The sequence below is a fragment of the Meriones unguiculatus genome, chromosome 6 (genome assembly GCF_030254825.1).
Source record: "Meriones unguiculatus strain TT.TT164.6M chromosome 6, Bangor_MerUng_6.1, whole genome shotgun sequence".
NCBI classification, from domain to species: Eukaryota; Metazoa; Chordata; class Mammalia; order Rodentia; family Muridae; genus Meriones; species Meriones unguiculatus.
This window is the reverse complement of record NC_083354.1, coordinates 28,521,702-28,542,668: the sequence shown is the minus strand read 5'-3', so window position 1 is coordinate 28,542,668 and position 20,967 is coordinate 28,521,702. Positions and strand designations below refer to the sequence as shown.

General features: G+C 42.3%; 2 pseudogenes; both read left to right on the top strand.

Moving 5' to 3' along the window:
• The window catches only part of LOC132654827 (baculoviral IAP repeat-containing protein 1a-like), a 52,899-nt pseudogene extending 44,222 nt beyond the window's left edge, over window positions 1-8,677 (top strand).
• Window positions 8,678-13,801: 5,124 nt separating this feature from the next.
• On the top strand, window positions 13,802-16,781 carry LOC132654826 (baculoviral IAP repeat-containing protein 1a-like; annotated as a pseudogene).
• Window positions 16,782-20,967: the final 4,186 nt, after the last annotated feature.

Here is a 20,967-nt window from a genome sequence, read left to right as displayed (position 1 = left end):
GATATCCTGGCAGTCCAGAGCCAAGGAATACCACCAAGCCACACCATGTAACAAACCTCGTACAAGAGATGTATTGGGAGGGAAAACCTGGGAGGGTGGTTGCTTCTTCTCAAGCAAGAAGCAGCAGAGAACTGGGTGGAACACAGAGTTTATGTAGGGTTGCATGGTGTGTGGTTGGAGCGGCACAGCTTTCCAGGGAGGTCTAGGAGTAGAGGGATTCTGTGGCCTGATTGTTGGGACGAGATCAGGGATTGAGACAATTTTATTGCTTGTAGGCCTGGGGCCTTGTGGGTTTACAATGTACACAAAGTTTACAAAGGGAGTACATGGCTTTTGAGTTGGCTTGAAAGCCAAGAAGCAGTTAGAACCTTTTCTCCATTTCTTTCATCCCAGCCTCCTGTTGACAGACAACTGTGCAGCCATCTTTCTAGAACATGCCATTTAGCAAAATGACCAAAGCAACATCAGATCCTTAATTTTTTTTCAGTTAACTTTTTTTTAATTAATTACACATTATTCATTTTGTATCTGCCCATAAGCCCCTCCCTACTCCCCTCCCGATCCCACCTACCCTCCCCTTTATGCATGCATGCCACTCCCCAAGTCCACTGATAGGGAAGTTTCTCCTCCCCTTTCTGATCTTAGTCTATCTGTTCACATCAAAAGTGGCTGCATTGTCCTCTACTGTGGAGATCCTTAATTTTTAAGGCACTGAACACTAAGGATATGTAAGCTAGGAACTGACATAGCAGATTTGCATGTCAAAAAGTCACTAAAGTATGGAGGCTCCTGCCTATAGTCCCAGCATTTGGAAGTCTTAGACAGGAAGACTATCATATCAAAGCCAGCCTCTCTCTGTAAATGTAGTTATTTCCATGCTAGTTGGAGATACAATATGAGACCCCTTCTGAAAAGAAACAAAAGCAAGCAAACAAAACATTTTCCAAGTTGAAGTTAAATGTGCTTAAGTCACTCCTGTTGGCTTCAGTCCCATAGATCTGTGTGGTGAAAGGAAACATGGAGTTCTCCCAGTTTTCCCCTGACCTCCCAACATGTGCTTGGCACATGGATGATCTCCACACACCACATACACATAGACAAAATAAATAGGTTTACATGTTTTTAAAGTTGTGTTTCAGAGTTGTTCTCTTTTTTTATGTTACTTTGCACAGATTTCCTATTGTGTCAGTAAAGGGTGCAAACATAGAGACATCAGGATGCTGACATTGGGGGTGAAATATAGTGAACAGAAATAGTTTTCTTTTTCAGTTCTCTGTTTCCAGAGGGGGTCAAGAACTTGCCCCGGGTCATCTGCTCACTAGTCAGTTGCAGAAACTGAGCATAACCCCAATGAATGTAGTCTGACTTCTAGATACTGTGCCACTGTGTCACAGAGGCACTGGGCCCCTGAGTCACAGCCTGTTAAATCAGTGTGGCTGGAACTGATGTTGAGGGTCCAATTCTGATAGAAATTTGTGGCCTTCTCTAATTAATGAAATTCTTTCATCTTTTGCAGTTAAATTGATTCAGAACTCTCCAAATCTTCATGTCTTCCATTTGAAATGTAATTTCCTGTTGAATTGTGAATCTTTCATGGCTGTGCTTGCTTACTGCAAGAAACTCAGAGAGATTGAGTTTTCTGGACGATGCTTTGAAACCACATCATTTGGTATGAACTGGACAACTTTGACTACAGATGCTCTTGTGCACAGTCATTCAATACTCTAGGATTAAAATGCAACTGCTATCATGGGAACTGTGAGGAGACTTGATCTTCATTGAGGCTTTCACAAAAGTGAAACACATTTGTCTACAATTTAAATCTTTCATTTTCAGAGCAGTGTCTTCCACTTAGTCATAGTAATTCAACCTGAACATTATATCACCTTTCATCACATTTGAAATACTCTTTATTTCAACAGTACTCTTCTTTTTCATAGGAAACGCGTCTGACCTAACTAAAATTTATTTTTTCTGTCCTAGTCACCGTCTTGCCAAATTTTGTTTCTCTGAAGATACTGAATCTTAACGACCAACACTTTCCAGATAAGGAAACATCAAGAAAGTTTGGTAAGTTTGTAAAACAACATTTCTTAATTTTTTTTTCATCTTCTTCTCCTCTCCCTCCTCCTAGAGTGAACCCATAACCAAGCAAGTTGTGTATAGTTGTTCCTTGACACCCATGGCAGTTGGATCTAAAGCTTGCTGCTGCTGTAAACACTAGAAGATCCTCTATGATATAAAATGGTGCCATGTTTGCTCATGACTCCACACATCCTCCAGGTACTTTAACCCATATCTCCATTGCCTACAACACCTATCGCCCTGTAAACAAATGTTATGCTGTGTTCTTCTGGGAATATTGAAGAGGGAGAAGAGTCTGTATGTGTTTGGTACAGACACAATGTTTAAAAATTCAGCCTGTGGTTGTGGAATGTGCCCATACTTTAGCACAATGACTCATCTATCCAATCTCCCCACAAAGCACACATGTACATACATGTGTACACATACACACATTCACACACACAGAGTTGTTATCTCTACCTAAAAGAAACAAAAGGGATCAAGGAGAAACTCAGGCTCTCCTTATGCACAATGAATCTGAGAAGAACTGTGAAGATAAAGCTCTCTATCCTATATTGGCATTGTCTTGCTTTTTTTAAGAGTGTTTCCCATAAATGCTCATTGTTTAATGAGACTAGATCTCAGACTCAGCACAGAAATCTGAACACTTGCCTCCTCCTGACTGGGTCTTATGATGCCTGAGGAGTGGCCTTTTCCTGGGCCTTTTTTGTTTACGTTCATTGACTTATTTCAAGTCTGTGTTGGGTGGCTGTGCATGATTCACCAAATTATAGGTCATGCATCAACCATGCTGGTCCTTTGGAGGATACCATAGTAATATTCAGTCTCACCTCTCCCATTCCCCTTCCTCACTTGTTGATCTTCATTCATTAGTCCGGTGCCACCCTTTGCCACACCTTTTGCATACTCCACAAAGCTGAGAGGCCTTCTGTTTCAATAATTTCGAGGGGAAAAACACCCCCATAGTTTCTAAGAATGCTTTGTCTACAATCCCTTTAAAAATGGCCTTGCTTACCACAATTAAAACATCTCACATTTTGTTTGTTCTTAAGACTGTTAGAAATTACTTCTGCTATCAGAGCAGCATTATAAACATGAGATCCAATATCAGCCATGTTTCTGGTCCATTCATCTATTGGTGCCAATCCTGCTTAAAAGGACTGCTCACACTTTTGCATTCTGAATTAGCATTTTTTTTCTGTTTTGGTTTTTTTGAGAAAGGATTTCTCTGTGTAGCCATGGCTATCTGGAACTCATTCTGCAGATCAGGCTGGCTTCAAACTCACAGATCCACCTGCCTCAGCCTCCTGACTGCTAGGATTAGAGACATGTACCAACACCACCTATCTCTGAATTAGCATTTCAAAAGCCAAAAATTCAATCAAAATTTGTCTGACTTGTGAATCTGATACTATTTTATTCACAGCTGAAGTCAATCTTTGCAAAAGGGTCAGTATAGGGATATTTTGGTCTTTGTCGATTTTACTAAATGACTCCAACCTCTTTCCTGATTCTTCAACTTTGTACCAAACATTTAAAGCTGCTAAGCAACATAGTGTCATGGTGTGATTATCATATTCCAACTACCTTTGTAACTCTTCATATTGACCTTTACCTAGCAATGGATCCTGGGAAATATTAATACTTCTAGTCTTATATCATTGTTCTATAGTCCTAGCTTCCTCTTTCTACCATGTTTGCCATTGTAACTGAGAACTGGCTTCCAATATTGCTGTTGCCAAATCTTTCCAGACAAAGGATAATTCTGTTCTAAGTTGCCAATAACTTTAATATTTACTTCACATAGGGTGAATGCATACCAAATAAAATGATTACTTCTTTAAATCTCAAATTTAATATGCCTATAAGATTCCATTTAACTTCCTCAGAACATTGGGGGTGTCTATCATCTTTTGTATAGTTGCTGTATAATCTAAGGTTGGTTTTCTAATAACCTTAAGCTGCCCCTCTTCAGTTTCATCATGCAGTGGCACAGTAATTTCTTATCTAAATGTCTCTCTCTTTGTCTGAGTGTTGTTCTCATTTTTATTTATAAGTATCTCTAATTTTTCTTCTAAGGCTTGTATCCTACCAGTCCAATTTGATATTTTTATTTTCCCTATATCTCTAAATTTTATTTTTTTCCATTGAGAGGGTAAAAAATCTACTATGGCTATTAAGGATAAAATATTAATTGCTAGCTGGTAGTAATTATAATCTTAATTACGTCAATCTCAGTTAAGTCATTTATCTTTTCATTTTCTTCTTCTGTTTTAAAGCTATCTAAAGCAGGATTATGCAGGGTTCTAGCACCTTGTATTATGGTATTTCCCATCTTATCTCTTTCTTGGAGAACTTCCAGGTGACTTAACAAATCTTACAGCTTCTCAGTTTGTCTGCACTGGCATAATTTCCCTGTCCATGTGGTTTTGCCATGTGATGAAGCACTATATATATATGTACAAATTTCAATCACTCAATTTCATGAATAAAGATGCAGGAGCAAGATGCTTGGGTAAAAAATTTAAAAAGGCTGCTGTTTGAGAGAGGCAGAGAAAGCATTCAGCTGACCTTCCTCCTCAACCTATGTGACAAAGGGAAGCTCTCTTTCCCAATACCATCTCCAAAACCCCTCAAAACTCAGTGTCTTACTCTTCTACTTCCCATGTGTTTCTTTATCCATCCTTCTGCCTTTTCTTACTATTTTTTTCTACATTCACTCCCTATCAACTGGTTGCTTGCTCCACCTCTTGAACTTTTGTTGACTTTATTTAATCCTGTTCAGGCAAATTCTTGGCTTAAAGGTATTTACTAAGGATGAGCCCGACCACAACTAGAAACAGGATATTTTGATAAACAATACAAGCTCGGGGTTCACAGTGTGATCAAATATCTTGGAACACTGACCCCTTTTCTCTTCTTCTTTGAGAGGACAGTGATGAGGAGGGCCTCTGTTAGGTGGGGCCTCCTAGAGTGCAGAATGACTAGGTCACAGCTGCTCAAATGGAACAACTACAGAGGATGGCTTGCTGTGTCTCCCACAGCACTGGCTCTCGGTTCTCTCAGGAACCTGGAGGAACTGCTTCTTCCCACTGGGGACGGGATTCACCAAGTGGCCAGACTGATTGTCCAGCAGTGTCTGCAGCTTCAGTGTCTCTGAGTTCTTGCCTTTCACCACACCTTGGATGACGACAGTGTGATGGAAATTGGTGAGCTTCCCTCAGAGAAAAGGTTTCCCCTGTGTGTAAGCAGTGGTGCCCCTGGAGCTACCTGCTGCAAATGTCTAGACCTGAGAAAGGCTTCCAAAGCATTCCTCATTTGTACTATCATGCTGCTGCTTCTCATGCCCTTTTGAAAATTTAGATTTATCTTGGTCAATGCTCTCCTTTTTTTTTTTTTTTCTTTAGAGGTGGTCAAGGTAGTGGGGTAAGGGAGGGGAGATAGAGAAGTATTCAGGCTGTGGTTTATTTTCCCAGTTCTGGGGATTAAACTCAGTACTTCACATACACCAGAGCAGTGTTCCGCTACTGCACCACACCCCGGTAAAATCTATGTCTCCACCCTTGTTGCTTCAGATACCTGACCGTATCCCCTTTTAGTCAACTGGATACTGGAAATATGTAAACAAGTTGTAGCAAGTTGAAATATAGAGCTGCATCCATTTTCCTGCACATGTTAATGAAACATTTGCCATCTAAGTCAGTGTGGCAATGAACCAGGTTAGGGCACAGAGCTTCCCCAGTGCCCAAAAACCCAAGTTGTATCCATTCTCCAATAGTGCCCTCCACTTCCATACACAAATGACCACTGCACTGCTCTCTCTCATCGTAGCTTTATTTACAGCTAGACTTTTCATATAAGGGAATTCTATACGATAGGCAATGCTTTGTCTTTTTTCACCAAAAATTGTGTTTGTACCTTATTTCAGAATAATACATATGACCATAGTGCATTGATTTCACAGCTGTGTGTCTGTTCATTATTTGAACACATGTTCCCTCTGTGTGTCTATTCAATGGGTACTTGAGTTGTTTCTAGTAGCTGGTTACTGTGAAGTGCTTCTAAGAGCATTCTTATAAAATATACACATTTGGGTATTTCTGGGGATGGAATTTCTGATATACCTTACAAATATTGATTAAACCATGTTTTTTGCTTAGATGTGGTACATGCTTGTAAGTCTACACTTGAGGAGGTTCAAGGGTTCCTTGTCTAAATAGCAAGTTCAAGGCCAGGTTGGGTCACAGGAGACTGACTGATCACAAACAAAGAAACAGGAGCAAAAGTCTCCATGGTGTTGTGGTAGCTTTTACCTTCAACAGAGGTTGGTTGACATTCTGTCCCTAGTAAATATTGTCAACCCCTTGTAGTTTGGGTACTCTGATGATTCTCATGGGTAATAAAATCCAAAGCTTTACTGTTTGCCCTGGCCAGCGGAGCTTGTTATTCGGGGGATAGAAGAGGATCTGATCCTGTGAAATGATGGATGAGAGAAAAGAATGAGTCTAAGAAAACAGGTGCTTGTCAAGGACTAACTTTACTGAGCAAAATAAGCTTTTATAAAGGGTTTAAGATGAGGAAGTAGGGTGGGTGAAAAGTTACAGATTCTTCTCAGCCAGGGGACTGAAACATTTTGTGATAAGCCACAGTTCTGTGAGCACATCTCTGCTGCTGCCAAGCAGTATGTTTACTGCAGGTAAGGGAACGGGCAAGTTGAGGCAAGTTGGTGAGTTTCCACAGGTGGTCCCTGACAACTGTTGTTATAAACAATTTTTTACCAAAAAAATTTTACCAATAAAGACTCAGGAGCCAGATGCCAGGATGAAAACCTACTAGCTCAGAGAGGCAGAGGAAGGACCCAGCTGACATTCCTTCTCAGCTCAGGTCTGGATGGAAAAAACCCAAAAGGTTTACTAGCTCAAGTAGCAGCTCAGGAAGCAAAGGCCAAAAATCCCAAGGCTGAGGGCTTGCTAGTTCAAAGCCCCAAAGCCATGGAGCTGAGGAGCTGAGGCCCAAGCTAAAGCCAGAGCTTGAGGTAATAGCTCTTTTCTATGTCTCCACACTGTCTTAAATACCCCTCAATGCAAAGTCCCTCCTATTCTTTAATCACTATGAGCTAGTTTATTGCTCTGCCTCTTGATATAAGGTTAACTTTATTAAATTTGATGTACAGAAAGCTCTTGAATTAAGGGTGTGTGTTACAGCTGGGTGAACCACACCATAATCACCTGTTCACAATAAAAAATTCTTGGACTGAAGGTGTGTGATAGGGCTTGTTATGCCCAATGGTAACTTTTGGGGGGTGTGGGTCAGGCCTGCTATTCTCAGCTCAACCAAAGGAGATAAGAAACAGGGTTTTATAGTTCACAATTATGGGGTTCATAATGGAATCAAATATCCTGCACCACTTTAGTTGAGTTGAGGAACATCTTTCAGATTGACCAGCATCTGAAAGAAAAACATGAGAGGAAAGAGAAATGGTTTACCTTTCTGAGATGCATCTCAGAAGCCAGATAGATCCCACTTGGCTCATGGATACTGCACTAGGGCTCGAAAATTCTAAAAAGAAAAACACATTATCTTAAGGTGAACCCATCTTCCTAGAGGTGGTCTCCTAGCCAGGTCCCTGACCTGCCCCACATGATTAACCCTTAAAAGAGGAGCTAAGGGCATGATTCCATGTGAGATAGATTCCATTATTTACACCATAATTACTTCCAAAGGGTGTTTTTAAATCTCCAGGTATGAAACTGAAGATGTACTCAGCAGTACTCATTTAGATTGTGTGAAGCCCTGAGGTCATGCCCAAGCACCACAAAAGTCAATCAGTCATTCAATCAATCACTTAGTCATTCAATCTATTGATCTCTGCCACCTGTATACCTTCCTTATGGCTCTAATTTTCTTTTATATCTTCAAGCTAAGTGCAAAGCACACGTAGAGTTGTAAGATCTTTCTGGTAGATCAGTGTTTTTGTTTGTTTGTTTGTTTGTTTCTTTTTTACCAGTATTGGCACTTCCTCCTGGTTTCTGTTTCCCCTTTGCAGTTTGGCAAGGTCATTCCCTATCTGCCAGGCAGCTGTTTGGTGCTTTCAAAGAATGTCCTCTAAAACATCATGTTGACCATTTCCTTCTTTCATTGTCAGGGTTGGGAGTAGTACCAGTAACTTGTCACCATTATTGAAAGCCTCAGGAGTCTCATTTCATAAATGTTTTCTTTTCTAGCCAAGGTAGCAACCAGTGGAGACTTCCAGAAACTTGAGAACTTAAATCTTTCAGTAAATCATAATATTACAGAGGAAGGATACAGACATTTCTTTCAAGTCCTCGACAACCTGCCAAACCTACAAGATCTGAACATCAGCAGGAATCTCTCAGAATGCATCCAAGTTCAGGCCACCACTGTCAAGGCTCTGAGCCAGTGTGTGATGAGACTGCCCAGCCTCATCTGGCTCAGGATGCTCAGCTGGCTCCTGGATGAAGAGGACATGAAAGTGATGAACGCTATGAAGGAAAGACACCCTCAGTGCAAACGCTTGATTATCTTCTGGAAATGGGTACTGCCATTCTCTCCTGTCATTCAGAAGTGAAGGATGCAGCTGAAGGCTACTGACAGTTTTAAATATCTGATTTCCTAAAACATTTTACTGTAGCTAAGCAAGATGGTACTCCTCTGTACTTTCAGCATTTAGGAGACTGAAGTGGGAGAATCAAGAAGTTTAGACCAGCCTGTGTTACATAGCAAGATCTTGTCTTAACTGATCAGCCTGCTCTTTGATCACCTCGCCCTGAGGGGGGAGCAGCCTTACCAGGCCACAGAAGATGACAGTGCAGCCACTCCTGATGAGACCTAATAGACTAGGATCAGAAGGGAGGAAAGGGGGACCTCCCCTATCAGTGGACTTGGGGAGAGGCATGTGTGAAAAAGGGTGAGGTGGGATTTGAGGGGAGGAGGGAGGGGATTTATGGGGGATACAAAGTGATTTAAGTGTAATTAATAAAAGTTAAAAAAATAAAGGCATAACTAACCATCATATGAAATAATATTTATTAAAGGTGTAGGCTGCTGATACTTTTCTAGAAGCCTGCCTGTTCCTCACTAAACTTAGCAGCAATGATGAACAGTGCCTTGGCAGTCCTTGTATAGTCCTTCTGTCTAAAGATTACAGGTTTTGTCAAGTTCATCCAGAGACCACTCCATTGCAAGGTCAACAGGAATGGTCTGGGGAAAAGAACATCAGTGTATAAAAGCCAGAACATGGAAGGAGTATTTGATGGAGGTAAGAAACAGATGGTTTTAGTATTACATCAGTCCCACACATGATGAAGCAAGAGTCAACTTCACCACAGGATGCAGCTGGCTTTCCAGGAGATGCTTAGTCTTTGCAGGGCTTTTGTATGTTCGCCAGCCTTGGTGTGGCCATGCTTGCTGTCATCTCTCATTCATTGCCAATGTGAGGGGGGAAATGGGCTTAGAGAAAACTGCTTTCATTCCAGAGGCTTTTGAAAAGTTTGCATGTGCTGTAATGGTCTTAAGGTTTCCTTTGTTTTTCCATTTTGTTGTTTAGAGACAGGTTTTCAGGAGGTAGCCTTTGATAGCCTAGAACTGAATATGTAGACCGGGCCTACCTGAAACTCACAGAGATTTGTCTGCCTCTGCCTCCTAGGGCTAGGATTGTTAAAATCATATTTGCAGAAACGTTAAGGACTCATGGATATATTAACTTGGCTTTGACAGTCATTTAGTATTCCATACGTATATAAAAATCTTACCTTGATACTTGTGTTTGCTTAACATAAATATATACTTTTAATTGGTCAATTTATACCTCAGTAAATCTGGAAAAAATATATTTCCAAACAGCTCTAAAATTTTATTAAATCTTTTATTATATCTGTAAAGTTGAGTCAGAAAGTATTCTTACTTTCCATTCTACCCCTTTCTGTATTATTCTTTATCCTACAGTTCTCTGAGTGTTTTGTTTTTTTTTAATGTGTAAAATAAAGACTCAGGACTTTGAGAGATGTTAAGAACACTTGTTAAGAGATTGTTAAGAACACTTGTTACTTTTACAGAGAACCCATGTTTGGTTCCAAGACAGTCTATCTCTATTTCTCTTTCTGTTCGCTCTCTCTGTTTCTTTTGAGACAGGGTTTCTCTGTGTAGTCATGGCTGTTTTTAGACTCACTCTGTAGACCAAGTTTGAGAGACCTGTCTCTCAAACTCAGAGACACCTTGTCTCTATAGGATCAGACATTATCTTGTTTATTATCTGATTTGACATGTAATACTTTATTGTCAGAAATGTTTAAATATTATATCAGAATCCAGTGAGTAGACAGAAATGACAGGTCACTCTGTTCCAGGTAGCAAGGTGTAGTTATGCTTGACAATAAGGTGGACTGGCAGTGCTTTCACTAAAGGAATCAATAAATCTGTAATTACTAATTGGCCTTTTGTACCTTATTTTACTTCATTACTGGTAACTCCAGTGGGGCCCATCACTGGCCTCAGGAAGCACCTGCTCCACCTTCCCTGAGGCATCACTCCTGTTTCCTTCTCAGAGAGCTGCAGCTCAGCCCCCTGCTGTTTCTCCTATATGACCACATGTGTGGCAGAGGAAGTGGGTGTCTGAGTTCTCCTGACTTTGTCTCTGTTAAGTGCACTTCCTGGACCACCTCATCCAGCTCAATGGCTTTGAGTTCCAGGTCTACACCGCCTCCTCCATCTCCAGCTCTAGCCTGAGACTATAGATACATCTTCAATAGGCATTGAAATATCACATCTCCAAAGCTAACTCTCCTTCACCAAAGTACTCTTTTTTAATTAAATTTCATATTTTATCTTAATTACAGTTTATTCACTTTGTATCCCAGCCATAGTCCCCTCCCTCCTCTCATCCCAATCCTGCCCTTTCTCCCTCATCTCCTCCTATGCCCCTCTCCACGTCCAAGGATAAGGGAGATCCTCCTCCCCTTCCATTTGACCCTAGCTTTTCTGGTCTCCTCAGAACTGGGTGCATTGTCCTCCTCTGTGGCCTGGCAAGGCTTCTCCCCCTTCCTTGGGAGGTGGTCAAAGAGCCAGCTACTGAGTTCATGTCAGAGACTGTCCCCTTATTAGCTGCCATGGCCTACATCTGTGCAGGGGTACTAGGTTATCTCCATGAATGGTCCTTGGTTGGAGTATCAGTCTCAGAAAAGACCCCTTAGCCCAGATATTTTGGTTCTGTTGCTATCCTTGTGGAGATCCTGTTCTCTCCAGGTCTTACTATCTCCCTCTTCTTTCCCAAGATTCCTTGCACTTTGCCCAACGTTTGTTTATGGGTCTCAGCACCTGCCCCAAAGTATCTTTCTGCAGGCTTTCATTTCCCCAAACTCCCACTTCACTGTCTGAAACCTCTGCTGCTAACATTGCAGTTCACCACAACATGTACTACAGCGAGAAGCTTACCTAGCCAAGGTTCAAAGCAGCATAATTCTTTGCATATGAACATAAATATTCAGAAGGAATTTTGACAGGATGTCCATTAAGCCAGATAGCATTAGTAGACCCTGCCCTGCTAAGACCTTTATAGACTTTCTGGGCCATGGGCTTTTGACCAGGGTTAGTTTGGGTTTTTGTTTTCTTTAGGTTTAATTTCTTTACTTTAGGTTCTTTAGTTTAGTTTAGTTTCTTTAGTTTAGGGTTTGTTTTCTTTCATTTTGTCTCACTGAATTGCCCTTTCTGTTCTGACCTTGCTATGTAGATCAGTCTGGCCTTTGACCCAGAGATCCACCTGTCTTTGACACCCAAGTGCCGAGATTTACAGGCCTGCACCACCACACCCAGCTTGACCATGATTAGAGCATCTGTGAAGCAGCCTCAAGTCCAATTCAATAGCAGTTGGTTATCCCCAAAGATTCAGGCCACTCTTCACTGTTGGCCACATCTTGTCTGGCATGATGGTGATGTTGTAGAATACAGGAGGCCCTCCTCCCCCAGCAGACTGCAAAGCCTCTTCCAGTACTGTGACAGGGAGATAGCAGGGAGGAAATTCTGAGTCAGTTCCAGCTTAATTTCTCTTTGTTCTGAAAGCAACATGTTCTGTGTATTCAGAAATAGGTCTGTAGTTTTGTCCAACTTATTTTTTGAGACAAGTCTCTCACTAAACCTGGAGCTTGCCAATGAGACTTACTGGCTGGCTAGTGAGCCCCTATGGTCTTCCTGTCTCTCCTTCTCTGGCACTAAGATTACACTGTCCCTATTCCCTTGCTGTTACACAGGTGCTGGAGATCTGAGCCCAGTCTCCATGTTTGTGCAGCAAGCATTGAATTTTATTTAACTGTGTGATATCTATGTTTTTATTCTTAATGTGAATTTCATGTAGTTGGCACACTCAGATCTTGTGGATTTGTTTCTGACAGTTTGACAAGAATTAAAAATTATTGTTAACCAAATTCTTAATTGTACACTTTGTTGAATATTTTTTACTGTCCTTTGTTGTTCTTTTTTCATGACTATATAGAGTTTTCTCATTTTATAATCTGTGAATTTTTATTTATTTTTACCTTGTTTACTTAGTTAATGTGTGTTTGTGTGTGCATTGTGTTTTCTACATAGGGCCAAAGGGAGACAGGGAGTCTCCTCTCCTTTATGTCACCCTCCTGTTCCCTTGAAGCAGGGTCTCTCTCTGAACCTGGAGAAAAGGTAGCATCCAACAAGCCCTAGTTATCCTCTCGCCTCTGCACCCACAGTGCTGTGTCACTATTTTCTATTCTTTAAGATTATTTTAGCTGATTTCACAGACAGACACTTGAAAGAATCAGACCAAGTTTGTAACCTATGTTTCTTTCAATTCCCTATAAATTATATTTTCAAGTTCTAGGCCCATGTTAATTAAAGCCTCTTAGTGCTTCTCCAGAGAGCCGAGGAATGTAAAGGTTCCTGACATCAGCCATCTGTGAGGACAGAGATAAGGAAGAGAACAAGCAGAGATCCCTACTAAATGGAGAATAAATCACCAGCTGCACCTGTGAGATGACCTTTGTTTGGAAACTAAGATGAGTTAATCACTTTCCCACTTTAACTGTAGCTTTATCTCATATGGCAGGAAATTCCAAACTGACTTGAAGAGGAGATATTTACAACAGGGCTGACCGGACATAAGGGTGACCAGAACTAACCAATTATTTTAAAAGTTAAACACCTCATCCAATCCCAAATCGCCAAGATAGCAACCCCAGGAGATTCCCGCCGTTTGTCTTTTAAAAACCTAAGGTCTTTGTCTCCCAGTGCCACTCCTTGCTGACCAGCAGGGTTGACCCCATTGCCCAATGGTAAGAATGAACCTCTTGTGATTTTGCATGGATGGATGATTAGTTTCCTGAGTTCTATTCATCCCTTCTTATATTTAGGCTCTTGCTGGGCCTAACACACTAACTCTGTTCTCACTCCAACACATTCCCCGAATATTCTCACCATTACTTTACAAATCACATGCGGTTTTTGGAACCCAGAGACTGAAGGTTATACAGGATGCAAGACTGACAGAGTCACTGAGAATGTTTACTTTCTGCCTCATTCCTGGTCCTGAATCTTCATGTTCTCCATAAAGCTAATGTAGACATTTAACTGCATGGAATCATTTCATGACTTTTATCTTCTCTGCATAGTTGCATATTTCTTCAAAACCTGAAGTCTTCTGCAGAAGTGATTCCAGCCCTTTAGAGCCACCATGCACTTCTGGAAGCCATGGTAATGAGCCCCGTCCCTTCTCTGACTCAGCAACACATCATTGTGGCGTTGAGCCATAATTGTCAACTTTAAATGTACCATAATTAGATAAAGTCCACGAGAATCTAAGAAGCAACTGTCACACGATAGCTATAGATGGGGCATCACAGTGAACAGTGAGCCCTTCTCCCAGAAGAAGCAGACCCTTGAGACTCTTTTAGACTTCAACTTGATTAAAATGCAGACTAAACACATTCCATCTGCCCTTTTCCTGCAGGGCAGTAGGCTTGACTTTCTGCTAGAACTTTTGAACATTAAAGTCATGTGTCATTTTCCTTGGTTGGACTTTTGCTTGAGACAGATTTTCAGATTTTCAGCTTAGGCTGATCTTGAATTTTCTGTGTAGCCAAACCTGACCTGGAACTTGTGATTTCTTTCTCAGCCTTAAAAATGCTATGGTTCCAACTGTGCACCCAAGTCGAGCTGATTTGACTTTTGATGTTGTTTCTTGTATTGAAACCAAGACCCCTTTTGTGCTACACAAGCACTCTGAAGTGAGATATATTTCTGGCCTATGAATGTGCTTTGTAAACAAAACCAAATGCCCAGTAGTAAATCAGGAATTCTATTTTTGCAACAGAAGACACAACTGTCAATCCAATGGGCATACCAACTGCTGCATGCCACAGTTGTTTGGTAGTTGTGCTATGATTGCCTTCCCACAAATCAAAAGCAAATCTGGGAATCATGGCTCATGTCTACAATATAGCATTCTGGAAGCTGAGGCAAGAAGATGGCTGTGAGTACAAGATCAGCCTGGATTATACTATAAAACCCCATCTCTAAAAGCAAAGCAAAACAAAACAAAACAAAAACTAGACAGCAAACAAACCAGAAAAAAAAATGAAGAAAAAGGGGTGAAAACTGAAAAGATAATCAACTCTGGGTTGATGTGATATGTGTAAATATTTGCGAATTTCAAAATAACGTTGCAAGGACTGGAAATGTTGTCCTGTTGGTAGAATACATGCTACAAACAGAGTGAAGTCTAGAAGACATTGGGTTCTCAATGATAACATTATGTCTCACGGTCATGCAAATTTTAATTTAATAAAGGATTTCCCTTTCAAAGGAAATCACAAGTGAAAGCAATCACAAGGACCCAGTTCATCACAGGGAGGCTGGTAGGAACATGAAAGCACATGGGATTCTGTGTATTTGTACACTGGACAAGGAAGCATATTGCTTTTTTTTCAATTTTTCATCAATTACACTTTATTCATTCTGCATCCCCCCATAAGTCCCTCCCTCCTCCCCACCCAATCCCACACTCCCTCCTCCCTCTGCTTGCATGCCATTCCCCAAGTCCACTGATAGGGGAGGTTCTCCACTCCTTTCTGATCTTAGTCTATCAGTTCACATCAAAAGTGACTGCATTGTCCTCTACTATGGCCTAGTAAGGGTGCTCCCCTCCAGGGGGAGGTGATCAAAGAGCAGGCCAATCAGATTATGACAGAGGCAGTCCCTCTTCACATTACTATGTAACCCAATTGGACTCTGAACTTCCCTGGGCTACATCTGTGCAGGGGTTCTGGGTTATCTCTATGAATAGTCCTTGGTTGGAGTATGAGTCTCTGGGAAGTTCCCTGTGTTAAAATTTTCTTGTTCTGTTGCTCTCCTTGTGGAGACAGGAAAGCATATTTCTAATTGTCTGAGGAGCTCCTAGAGGAGAGCACTGAGGTGAAGCCAGTTGTGGGTGAGAGAGTCAGTGCTCCAATGCCATCATGAGAGTGAATGCAGGACTACTGACAGCAGTCCTCATTCCAGATCCAAAGCAGCCAGTGTTAAAGGTATCATGCAGCAGGCTGGTCTCCTGGGATCCTAAAGGGAAGTTAGGGTACCAGGATATCCAAGTCTCTGTCAAATGAGAGGCCTTAGACATAGTACCCCACATTCTGATTCTATGAAAAGATGAGAGGGTATGGAGGCGGTTCATGGGAAGTGAAGGAGAGTCCTAATCTACTCTTAGCAGACAAGCAAAGCATTCAGAGAGATATGAAGATACACCTTCCTCTGCCTCCCTTCTCTCCACAGGCTTGGCTCTGAGGGAAGCCCAGTGGTTTCAGGAGGCAAAGAGTCTGAGTGAGCAGCTGCGAGGTGCCTACAACAAAGCCATTTTCTGCCACATGAATTTGCCAGAGTTGTGCTCTAGCCAAGGCACTGACCACTTGCTTGGCTGTGATGTGTCCATCATTTCAAAGCACACCAGCAGGCCAGTGCAAGGGGCCCTGACATTCCCTGAGATCTTCGCCAGTCTCAGCTTGGTCATGTGTGTGGATGGGGAAGTTGGCAGTGGGAAGACAACCTTCCTGAAGAAAATAGCTTTTCTTTGGGCATCAGGGTGCTTTCACCTGTTGAACAGGTTCCAGCTAGTCTTCTACCTCTCCCTTAGTTCCACCAGACCAGACCAGGGTCTGGCCAGTATCATCTGTGCCCAACTTCTAGATGTAGGAGGCTGTGTTAGTGAAGCATGCCTGAGCAGCAGCATCCAGCAGTTAAAACACCAGGTGCTGTTCCTGTTGGATGACTATAATGGGGTGGACTCCCTGCCCCAAGCCCTAGAGACACTGATTACCAAAAACTACTTGTCACTAACCTGCTTATTGATCACTGTCCATACAAACAGGGCCAGGTCCATCCGTCCATACCTGGATACAATTCTAGAGATCAAAGAGTTTCCTTTCTATAATTCATTCTCTGTATTATGGAAGGTCTTCTCATAGAGTATAACACTTCTGCAAGAGTTTATGGTTTACTTTGGACAGAATGTGGATTTACAGGGAATTCACAAAACTCCTCTCTTCATGGCAGCAGTCTGTTCTTACTGGTTTCAAAATCCTTCTGATCAGCCCTTTCATGATGTAGCAGTTTTAAAGTCCTATATGAAGTACTTTGTCCTTAATGTACAAAGCTGCAGCTGAGGCCCTTACGGCCACTGTGTGCTCAGGTGGGCAGCTGGCCTTGAGGGGGCATTTTTCTTCATGCTCTGAGTTCAAAAATGATGACCTCACAAGAGGCTGGAGTGGATGAAGATGAAGACTTGACCACCTGCTTGATGAGCAAATTCACCGCCCAAAGGCTGAGACCAGTCTACCAGTTTTTAAGTCCTCTCTTCCAAGAATTTCTTGCTGCCATGAGGCTGACTGAACTCTGGGTTCGGACAGACAGGAAGACCAAGACCTGGGAATTCATTTTTTGAGACAAATTAACTCGCCCTTGAAGGCTCTGACCACCTACAACAACTTTTTATAGTATGTCTCTAGCCACCCTTCATCAAGGGCAGGGCCAGAAGTTGTGTCTCATTTGCTTCAGTTGGTGGATGAGAAAGAGTCGCTGGAGAACATGTCTGACTATGAGAATTACAAGAAACTCTACCCGGAAATTTTCAAGTGGTTCGAGTTTGTTAGGGCGCAGTGCCAGGAATCTACAGAAGCTTTCTGTTCATTCCTTTCAGAACATTTATTAGATATTGCTTTAAACATTGCTTATGAAAGCAACACAGTTTCTGCATGTTCTCCATTGATTTTGCTATTCCCTCGAGGGAGAACACTGGCTTTGAGAATATTGAATTTCCTGTACTTTTGGGACCACCCAGAACGCCTGTCACTGTTGAAGAGTTTACAGGTTTCCATAAAAGGAAATAAAATGTCTTCTCATATAGATTATTCATTCAAGACATATTTTGAAAACTTACAACCACCAGCTATAGATAAGGACTACACATGTGCATTTGAACATATAAAAGATTGGAAGAAAACATTTACTGAAAATGAGGAGATCATCAGTAAATATGTAAATATCCGACCCAGGGCCCCACCAGACATCAGTGAAGGGTACTGGAAACTGTCACCCAAGCCACACAAGATCCCTAGGTTGGAAGTTGCAGTGGCTGACATGGGCCAGCAGACCAAGCACTGCACTGGGTCCTAATGGAAGTTTTCTCAGCTTCACAGAATATTGAGCTCTGCTTGTCCGACAGCAGTGGCTTTCTTGAAAGCATCCGCCCAGCTCTGGAGCTGAATAAGACCTCTGTCACCAAGTGCTCCCTGTGCAGGCTGGAGCTCAGCACCGCAGAACAGGAGCTGCTTCTCACCCTGCCTGCCATGCAGTCTCTTGAGTTCTATGGGATGCACCATCTACCAGGTATCCCTGAGTGTGCTTTCACAAGCATTCTGGCTGACTCTGTGGTTTCTCATTCTTAGTGTTAGATGAGTAAAACTTCTCAGGCACAAGCCATGAATGTGCCTCGATAGGAGAGATCTTAATACTCTCACTGTTTGGGGCAGTGTATAAGGCCCTGAATCCTAGAATGGGTTTCAAGTAACTCAGACAACACTAGGAAAATATTGCCACCCATCCTTCCCATTTATTCCTGAATTATAGGTGAGCGTCATTTTATTTCCTTCAATATATTTTGACGTGTTGATATCACTGTAAATATTTAACTTTTTTATTTTATAATGAATAGTAAAGCTTCCTTTTCATCAGCCTGTTGCATGGTTGGACATGCTTTGAGATGATGTCTTCTGTAGTCTAGACTGGCCTTATCCTGGTTATCTACCTGATCCTTCTGCGTCCATTTCCCCAGCACTAGATTACAGGATTGCAGGGTATGGCACCACATCCTGGCTCTGAAACAGCATCAAAATCTAATAAGTACCAACTCACTCATGACAAAAACTTTGATTGACTTTTAAGAAAACCAGCTGGAGATGAAGCTCAGGTGTTGATTACTTGCCTGGCACAAATAGCTGGGTTTGGCCATAGAATTTTGCAATCTGGGGAAGGTTGTGCATGCCTGTGAGGCCAGCATGTAGAAGGTAGAGGCAGGAGGATCAAATGTTCAGTGGCTGCTTGGGCCAGAAAGAGAAATACCATAGGCTTGCTCGAAAAAGAGAAATATTTTATTTTAAACTGTTATTTCCACTTTATTTTTAAATATTTTTATAAATTACAGTTTATTCACTGTAGCCCCATTCCTCATCCTCTCCCACTCCCACCCTCCCTCCACCATCTCCTTTCATGCCCATCCCCAAGTCCACTGATAGGGGAGATCCTCTTCCCCTTCCCTCTGACACTAGCCTATCAAGTCTCAGCAGAACTGTCTGCATTGTCTTACTCTGTGGCCTGGTAAGGCTGCTCCCCACTCAAGGGGAGGGGATCAAAGAGCCAGCCACTGAGCTCATGTCAGAAAGAGTCCCTGTTCCCATTACTATGGAACCCACTTGGAGACTGAGATGCCATGGTCCACATCTGTGCAGGGGTTCTAGGTTATCTCCATGCATGGTCTTTGGTTGAAGTATCAGTCTCAGAAAAGACCCCTCTGCCAAGATTTTTTGGTTCTGTTGCTCTCTTTGTGGAGCTCTTGTTCCTTCCAAGTCTTTCTGTCTCCTTATTTTTTCATAATATTCCCTGCACTCGGCCCAAAGTTTGGCTATGAGTCTCAGCATCTCCTTTACCTTGCTGGGTAAAGTCTTTCAACAGCCCTTTGTGCTAAGCTCCTGTCCTGTTGCCTGAATTTTATTACACCAAATTACAAACAACAAAATAATGTTTTGGCCATTTAAAATATATGATTTAATGGCATAAATAACATCCACATTCTTGTCCATCCATCACCCCTACCCTTTCTTAGGACCTTTTAATTCTCCCATCCAGCAACTTGATTCCATTAAACAGAAACTATTTTTTTTTAATTTAGATTTTTTTTAAAAAATTTATTCATTTATTTATTTTGTGTATATGTGTGCCCTGCATGTACAACAGCATGTTGTAAGGTGCCATCAGATCCCATTATAGATGGTTGTGAGCCACCATGTTTATGTTGGGAATTGAACTCAGGAAGAGCAGACAGGGCTCTTAACCACTGAGCCATCTCTCCAGCCCTAAACAGTAACTCTTCCCTTCATTAGCCCATTTTCTTTCTTTCTTTCCTTCTTTCTTTCTTTCTTTCTTTCTTTCTTTCTTTCTTTCTTTCTTTCTTCCTTTCTTTCTTTCTTCCTCCTTCCTTCCTCCTTCCTTCCTTTCTTCCTTCCTTCCTTCTTTCCTCCTTCCTTCCTTCCTTCCTTCCTTCCTTCCTTCTTTCTTTCTTTCTTTCTTTCTTTCTTTCTTCATTTATTTATTCACTTTACATCCCAATCTCAGCCCCCTCCCTCCTCTTCTCACACCCTCCTTCCTTCTTCCCCATATCCCTCCTCTCCTCCCCCTTATAAAAGGGGAGCCCCCTCCCACCTACTCTTCCCAGCACATCAAGGCATATCAGGACTGAGCACATTTTCTACTGCAGAGGGCAGGCAAGGCAGCCCCACAGAGCATACAGGAGAGTCCTTGTCAGAGACAGACCCTGCTCCCTTTGTTAAGGGACCCACATGAAGCCCAAGCTGTCCATCATGTACACACGAGTAGGGGCCTTGAACCACTCCATGCATGGTTCTTAGTTGTTATTTCAGTCTCCTCAAGCCCCCCTGTGCCAAGGGTATTTGGCTCTGTTGGTCTTCTTGTGGAGATCATGTTCCCTCCAGGTCCTTCTACTCTTCCTCCCATTCTCCCACAAGGCTCCCTGTGCTCCACCCAATGTTTGGCTGTGAGCCTCAGCATCTGTTTCAATCTGCTGCTGGGTGGAGCCTCTCAAAAGCCAGCTATGCTAGCTCCTGTCTACAAGCATGGCAGAGAACCCTTAATAGTGTTAGGGGTTGCCTCTCTCCCATGGTGTGGCCAAACATTGCTTGGACATACCTCAGTCTCTGCACATTTTTATCCCTGCACATTTTGCAGGCAGGGTAAATTTTGGGTCCAAGTTTTTGTAGGTGGGTTGGTGTTTCCCTCCCTCTACTTGGAGTCTTGTCCGGTTAGTGGGTGGCCTCTTTAGTCTCCATGTTTCTCACTAGAGTCACCCCCAAGGCCTTCCAGAAGCCTACCTTATTGTAGGTCTCCAGCCTGTCTCAGAGATGCCCCAGGCCATGATTTCTCTTCTCCTGCAAGCCCTCTGTCCTCCTTCCACCTCTCTTTCTCTCCCCACACCAGATCCCTATCTCATGTCCCTCATTACTCTCTCTCCTATCCTGTCTCCCCTCTTTGAGCACTTCCTCTATCTATTCTATTTCACCT